We start from the raw sequence: 8,130 nt of genomic DNA, 5'->3' as shown, positions 1-8,130 counted from the left end.
CCGCGCGGTCAACAGTACACCGGTTTCGTCGGAAATCGAGCATCGGATCTAGGGAATGGCCCCAAAACTTGTGTGTGTCCACATGGAATGCACAAAAGTGATTTGAGATGGTTTTATATCCAAGGCTACCCCCAGTGTGTGTCCGGCTTCTCGGACAGGGGTTCCTACACTTCGCATTTTACTGCATGTATAGGGGGGAACTCCCTCGGAGGTGAACCGGAGAGAAACTTGAGATCATATGTGATGATCCTTGTTTCCACATGTACCTATGACCTAACCAAGCTCAAATGGAGGCATATGCCCACTGGGGGACCCCCGATGGGATGCAGTCAAAGGGGTAGACCCGCGCGGTCAACAGAACTAGGGTTTCGTCGGAAATCGAGCATCGGATCTAGGGAATGGCCCCAAAACTTGTGTGTGTCCACATGGAATGCACAAAAGTGATTTGAGATGGTTTTATATCCAAGGCTACCCCCCCAGGTGTGTCCGGCTTCTCGGACAGGGGGTTCCTACACTTAGGCAGATTCTGCATGTATAGGGGGGAACTCCCTCGGAGTTGAACCGGAGAGAAACTTGGGATCATATGTGATGATCCTTGTCTCCACATGTACCTATGACCTAACCAAGCTCAAATGGAGGCATATGCCCACCGGGGGACCCCCGATGGGATGCAGTCAAAGGGGTAGACCGCGCGGTCAACAGAACTAGGGTTTCGTCGGAAATCGAGCATCGGATCTAGGGAATGGCCCCAAAACTTGTGTGTGTCCACATGGAATGCACAAAAGTGATTTGAGATGGTTTTATATCCAAGGCTACCCACCTGTGGTGTCCGGCTTCTCGGACAGGGGGTTCCTACACTTAGGCAGATTCTGCATGTATAGGGGGGAACTCCCTCGGAGTTGAACCGGAGAGAAACTTGAGATCATATGTGATGATCCTTGTTTCCACATGTACCTATGACCTAACCAAGCTCAAATGGGGGCATATGCCCACCGGGGGAGCCCCGATGGGATGCAGTCAAAGGGGTAGACCACGCGGTCAACAGAACTAGGGTTTCGTCGGAAATCGAGCATCGGATCTAGGGAATGGCCCCAAAACTTGTGTGTGTCCACATGGAATGCACAAAAGTGATTTGAGATGGTTTTATATCCAAAGGCTACCCCCCAGGTGTGTCCGGCTTCTCGGACAGGGGGTTCCTACACTTAGGCAGATTCTGCATGTATAGGGGGGAACTTCCTCGGAGGTGATCCTTGTTTCCACATGTACCTATGACCTAACACAACACAAAGGAAGAGAAAAGTCCATGGGTCAGCTGTCATCGGAGGTCGGTCAAAGGGGTAGATCTGCGGGGCTACCGGATTAGGGTTTTGTCTACCGGAGGGAATAGTGATGTAGGATAGGGTAATTATTGGTACTACATGTTCCGATGACCTAACACAACACAAAGTAAGAGAAAAGTCCATAGTTCAACTGTTATCGGAGGCCGGTCAAAGGGGTAGATCTGCGGGGCTCCCAGATTAGGGTTTCATCTACCGGAGGGAATATTGATGTAAGATAGGGTAATTATTGATACTACATGTTACAATGACCTAACAAAACACAAAGTAAGAGAAAAGTCCATGGGTCAACTGTCATCGGAGGTCGGTCAAAGGGGTAGATCTGCGGGGCTACCGGATTAGGGTTTCGTCTATGGGAGAAAATGTTAAGTTAAGATGGTAACTTTTTTATGCACATAGCTTGGGAATGTAGAAGATTAAAACAAATTTATATGGACCTATATTAATATATTTTATAATATAATTGACATTAAGAAAATTTAAATAGAAAATAAATTGAAAAAGAAAAAAAGGGGGCCTATGCCGAGGGCTGCCGTCGGCATAGCCGTGGCCCTCGGCATAGGGAGTGGGCACGGGCACAATTAGGTCGAGCCGGACCACACGCGCCCGAGCCCGACCCACTCCCCTGCCCCAGCTTCTCCCCCGCGCGCCTCGCCCTTCACCCGCGCCGCCGCCACCCGCGATCGCCCGCCGCCACGCTACCGCCGCCGGCGCCGCCACCAGTCGCTGCGCCGCCCGCGCCTCACCTCACCGCGCCGCCGCGGGCCCCCGCAGCCCACGGCGCCGCCCGCCGCCCGCCGCCAGCCCTCACCCGCGCGCCACCCCCGGCAGCCACGCGCCACCCCTGCCTCCCCGCCGCCGCCTTGCGCCGCCCCCGACCTCCCCTGCACGCGCCGCCCCCGACCTCCCCTGCTCGGGCCGGCCCCGTGTCCCGACCCCGCCCTGCCTCTCCACTCTCCATCCAACTCTGTAAGCTTTTTTTTCATTTTTTTTCATTTCTTGTAACTTTTATTAGTTTGTGAATTGTGAAAATAGTTTGTGAATTGTGAAAATAGAAATTAGAAATAGTTTGTGAATTGTGAAAATAAAAATGTGAAAATGTGAAATAGAAATACAAATAGAAAATGTGAAATAAAAATTTAAATAAACATGGAAATGTGAAATGTGAAATAATTTGTTTTTTATTGAATGGAAATAGGTGCCGTCGTGACCGCCGACCTCGTGACCGCCCCGTCGTGACCGCTCCGTCGTGACCGCCCCGTCGTGACCACATTGTCGTCGTGTCCGTGATTCTCTCCGTCGGCCGAGGGTGAGCTAAAACATCGCCTCCCCTTCTCCGCATTTTCTTATGTCACTAGATTCATTTTCCAAGTCCAGTTGCGTAACCTAGGTGTCACTTCCCGTCCGCGAGCGTTACGCGGATAAATATGCATTAGTGGTCCGCATATTTTGAACCGTAACGCTTGCGGCATTTACGGGACAGTCGGCGGATGCGTAGTTGTCTACGTTTTCCATGTTCTACTCTGGTCCGAGTCAGGATTTCGGCGGCGCCTCCCCGTTGTTCTCCGGATGCACATCCTCTCGGCTTTTTGCCGAGACGTGTATCGGGAGAGCAGCGGGGAGGTGCTGCCGAAATTCTGACTTGGACCGGGGTAGAGCATGGAGAACGTAGCCAACTACGGATCCGGCGGCTGCTAGGAGCCCACCTAGTAGAGATGTAGGTTGATGCATGCGTTTCGCCCGGTAAAATAAATAAAAATATGATGCATTTAATTTCCTATTTGATATAAATGCTATGTCTGTGGTTTGGCTCCCAATAAAGCAGAGGATGGCTGATAATGGATGGATGTACAATGAGCGTGTTAGTGCGACTGAGAAAACAGATGAGTGGACAAGGAAGACCCATTTTCTAGTGAATGAGTTAGCGCGTGGTACAAAGGGGCTGGTTCGGGCACTTTGCCCCTGTGTTCGCTGCGTGAAGCGTCAACGTCGTGGGAAGGATGAAATGTATAGACACCTTCTGCAATATGGGTATATGCATGGGTACGTCACGGAAATCGACTTTGATGAGCGCGAACGTGTGAGGTGAGGTGATGCGGCAGCGGCTCAATGGCAATGCGTACGATGGAATTAGAGACTTTCTAGATGATCTCGTCCATGCCGATGTCCCGGATTCGCCGCGAGAACCGGAGGCGCCGCCGTAACCGGAGGCGCCGCCAACCGGAGGAACCAGAGCCAACCGCGAAGGCCTTCTATGATATGATTGCCGCGGCTAAGAGGCCTCTGTACGAGGGCGCCGCGATTTCTCGGCTCGATGCCATCTCCCAATGTCTAGCCGACAAGACCCGGTACAACACCACCCGTGAGGGCTTTGAAGCAAGTCTGAAAACAACTGGTAACATGTTGCCCAAAGATCATTGTCTCGCCTCAAAGCTCGCACGCGACGAGGAGAATGATGAAGGACCTCAACATGGATTATCAAAGGATAGACTCGTTGTCCGAAAGGCTGCGTTCTATTTTGGAGACAGTATGCGGAGGACAAGTACTATCCCATCTCAGCAGTCTAGGTATGAAGAGGTAACGGGAAAGGATGGTCGTGTGAGGCAGTCAAGCACCGCAAAGTCGATTCTTCGATATCTCCCATTCATAAAAAGAATCCAGCGGCTTTACATGCACGAGGAGACAGCCAAACAGATGACGTGGCACAAGTATGGGAAGAGATTCGTGGACGAAAACAAGAAGTTGAAGATGGGACATCCATCCGATGGTACGGCATGGAAGAACTTCGATACAAAACACCGTCTTAAGGCAGCCGAGGCTCGGAATGTCAGAATTGCGATAGCAACAGATGGCTTCAATCCATATGGTATGTCCAATTCCAATTACAGTTGCTGGCCCGTGTTTGTTATTCCGCTCAATCTCCCTCCCGGAGTCCTAATGACGAGGAAGACCATGTTTCTGTCGCTGATCATTCCAGGCCCTCATTACCCGGGGAAGAATTTGAGTGTCTACATGCAGCCGATTGTGGAAGATTTGAACCACTCTTGGCACCACGGGACATTGACGTACGACCGAGCATCGAAGACAAACTTCTGCATGAGAGTTTGGTTGCAGTATACCATGCATGACATGCCCGGGTACGCCCTAACATGTGGATGGTGTACAGCTGGTAAGTGGCCATGCCCAGTGTGCAGGCATCGGCTTGAGTTCCTTTGGCTACAGAAGGGTCGCAAGTATGTTGCGTTTGACACGAATCGACAGTTCCTCAAAAGGAGGCATCCGTTTAGAGAAGACAAAAAGAACTTCAAGAAGGGCAAAGTTGTGCATGAAAAAAAAGATGTGCTGAAGTTTGATGGTACACTTGTTGAAGCCGAGCTACGTGCTCTCGTGCCGGCAGCGACGCCAACTGGCCATCAATTTGAGGGATATGGTGTAACGCACAACTGGACTCACGAGGCGGCTTTAACGAAGCTCGAGTATTACAAGGACCTCGAACTTCCCCATAACATCGATGTGATGCACACTGTAAAGAATGTCGCGGAGTCCATCTTTCACACATGCCTGAACATTCCCGGGAAGTCAAAGGATAATGTCAAGGCTAGAGTCGATATTGAGATCCTCTGTGATAGGGAAAAATTACACATGAAGCATCCTATTGGCCGTCAAAAGAATTGGTTCAAGCCGCATGCCAACTTCTGCCTTGATTCCATCCAAAAGAAGGAGGCATTCAGGTGGCTCAAATACGTCGTGATGTTCCCAAGTGGGCCGAGCAGCATAGGGAGGCATGGGAGGAGCTGATTAGGGCGAGGTGGCTCAGGCAGGACGAGGAGTTTGCAGCCGTGTCGAGGCGTAACATGGAGAACCGAGGCACCGGTGGCACACACTGCGCGGGAAACCGCGACTACACCCGCTTCAAGGGGAAAAAGGTATGTATATACATGGAACGACCTTCATTCATTTCCCGCCATGTCTCATTTGTGGTACGCTTAACTTTTCTTTTCGCGATGCAGGTGGCCGAGGCACCACCTGGGGTGGTGCTTCATGATGCCCAGATATATGACATGATGCGGACGACGAAGCCCAATCCCGCATTGCCTCAGCCACAGTACTACGGCAATGCCAAGGCCGCCAAGGAGGACTACTGCGACATGGTCAAGTCTCGTCACCCCGAGGTGGATGACCCCTTGAGCATTCCGGTCGATGAGGAGTCGTTGGTCCTGTCGGGGCACGGGCGTCCGCATGGCCGTTTCCCTTGGCTGAATAAGGCGGTCAAGCCTACCCACTCCAAGAGCTACACGCGCCTCAAGCATACCCTCACCGCCGACAGCCCCCAGCCTCGTCCACGGCCTGCTCGTCCACCCGCCTACGATGTAAGTTTCCTCATTTTCATCCTCTTTCCGGTTTTCCTTCCTACATGGCTAAGTGTTTACGAGATTCATTGTTTCTGAAATTGTAGCCTGACTTCGAGGCGGCCTTCGAAGCCTGCAATGAAGCGTATCAGCAGGCCGCTGCCCAGTGGAATAGGCAGAATACGGCCTATATGACGTATATATCAGTAAGTCTGAATCTTTCTTCTCGCGCAAGTAGATGACAAGTCTCAGTTTGATTCTTTATTTCTGCAAAGCCTAACTTGTAACCTATCTTGCAGGAAATGATGATCTCTATGTCTACTGGTACACCGCCACCGGCTCGAGTTACCGTGGCGGGGGACATGCCTATCATGCCATCGAAGGCAGCTTTCGCTGCGACTTACTACGGATCCACACCGGAGGTAAGTTCTTTGCCAAACCAGTAGTTACCACTTTCCTTTGCCTCGCAAGTTGCTAACATGTAGGGAACACGTAGGGAACGGGATGGTCCGGGAACCAGGCATCGCCGGGTGGGCGCGAGGTCACACCGGTTCATGAAGGTGGTCGGTCTCCTGGGCGTTCTGATGGTGCCTCTCCGGCGACTACTCCTGGGACTACTCCCGGTGCCTCTCCGTCGACTTCTCCTGGGCGTGCTACCGGTCCTTCTCCAGGTGGTTCTTCTGCAGCTTCTACCGGAGCGCAACCCCGGGCTGCTCGTTTCGCCAACGATGTGGGCGGACACACCCCGCCCGGGTCCTTCCTCCGCTAGTCAGCTTAGAACTAGGGTTTGCTTGCTACTACTATGTATTTGGATGACATGGCACTCTCCGCTCTCCTCTTGTATGCTACTATGTGCACCATGTATGCTACTATGTGAATTATATGCTATTTTGGTGAATTATGGCGAATTTGGTCGATTTTGGATGAATTTGGTCGATTTTGGATGAATTTGGATGAATTGGACCTGCTGAACTGCATTGCAATTGAATTGGAACATGATTTTGGCTGAAACAGCAAAAAAAAAAAAAGGCAGGCCTACGCCGAGGGCAATGCCGTCGGCATAGACCCTGGCATAGACCATATGGTCAGGTCTATGCCGAGGGGGTTGCCCTCGGCGTAGACCGTGTGCTGTCCGCGCGCCACGTGTCCCAGCCTGGCGTCAAACGATCATGCATATGCCGAGGGGCATACCGTCGGCGTAGAGGCTGGGCTGGCAGCACCACAGACGGCCACGTCGCCTCTACCCGCGCAGGCCACCTGCCCTATGCCGAGGGCAGTGCCGTCGGCGTTTGCTGGCGTCCGTTAACGGCGACGGCGCCCTGCCACGAGACGCCGAAGGCCGCGACGCCGAGGGCGAACGAGCACCGTCGGCATAGGCGGCGTACGCCGACGGCCGGGCCTACGCCGACGGCACGGTGTCATGTGCCGAGGGACCTGGACGCCGAGGCGATACGCCGAGGGCTGCCGTCGGCGTAGCCTACGCCGAGGGCCAGGCGTGGCTACGCCGAGGGCGGCCGGCCGTCGGCGTACACGTCCGTTCCTGTAGTGAAAAGTTGTGCCCCAGGCGAGCTCCATCAGCAGTACAACCTTCTCCCTTCTGACTAAGCATTTCGTTCCTGGTGCCTCATATTCTCACCCTAGCCTCATTTTAGAGGTGATTGAAGCTTCATCCGTGGTCTCCTATTCACGAAGCACGGAGAAATATGCTCCGTCTCCATGGGTACTCGTATTTATATATGATGGTTAGTCAGTAGTCACACATGCTGCAGTTGCTGGAAATATTTATACAAGGTAAATTTCATCAGATATTTCTGCACCAAAGGTCTTCAGAAATTATGGTGTCCATAGGGCTACAGCAAGGGCATGTGCTATTTGTTGTTTTGTACGTGGTTCAGACTCATAATTTCAAGTTCGATAAATTAACAACTCATCATCCCCCGGCAATGAAGAGGAGCAAGTATTTCTTCCGTTCACTGTTTCAAAAGTTCTTTTCTTTAGGTAACAGACCTAATCTTGGTTTTATACATAGAGCCCCTAAGGACCAAGCTAGGTAGCATACAGATATGAAGACCAACAAGTACGACAAACAAAGCCGAAACTAAACGGTTTCAAACTTAGGGAGCTAACACGTATGATAGCAAAAGAAAACACACACAAACGGTGGACGAATCACTCGGGCAAGGCGGATTCATTAGCATGCAGGGCCGGTCGCGAGGGAGGTGTAGTCCAGCTACTGCACTTGACGCCGGAGTTCAGCGATCTTGGCTTGATGCTAACGAGCAGGGAAGAGGTTGGGTCTTGATTCATGCTTCGGCCCAGCAGCTTCTATACCTAAAAATAGATAACAACTTCGTAAATATTGTCAGCAACTCAGCATGGCACCTAATAAAAACGCCCTCAATAATGACCCGGACTTTTGGCTCTCGGGTGCAGGCGCACCCTAT

At 51.9% G+C, this 8,130-nt stretch overlaps 1 long non-coding RNA gene across 1 annotated transcript; it reads left to right on the top strand.

Moving 5' to 3' along the window:
* Nucleotides 1-5,622: 5,622 nt before the first annotated feature.
* On the top strand, nt 5,623-6,269 carry LOC127316201 (uncharacterized). Its single transcript, XR_011749714.1, has 4 exons — nt 5,623-5,707; nt 5,794-5,892; nt 5,986-6,108; nt 6,183-6,269. It is a non-coding gene; the product is annotated as an uncharacterized lncRNA (long non-coding RNA).
* The last annotated feature ends 1,861 nt before the right edge of the window (nt 6,270-8,130 follow it).

The sequence above is a fragment of the Lolium perenne genome, chromosome 7, assembly GCF_019359855.2.
Source record: "Lolium perenne isolate Kyuss_39 chromosome 7, Kyuss_2.0, whole genome shotgun sequence".
Classification (NCBI taxonomy): Eukaryota; Viridiplantae; Streptophyta; class Magnoliopsida; order Poales; family Poaceae; genus Lolium; species Lolium perenne.
This window is presented reverse-complemented; position numbering and strand designations above follow the sequence as displayed.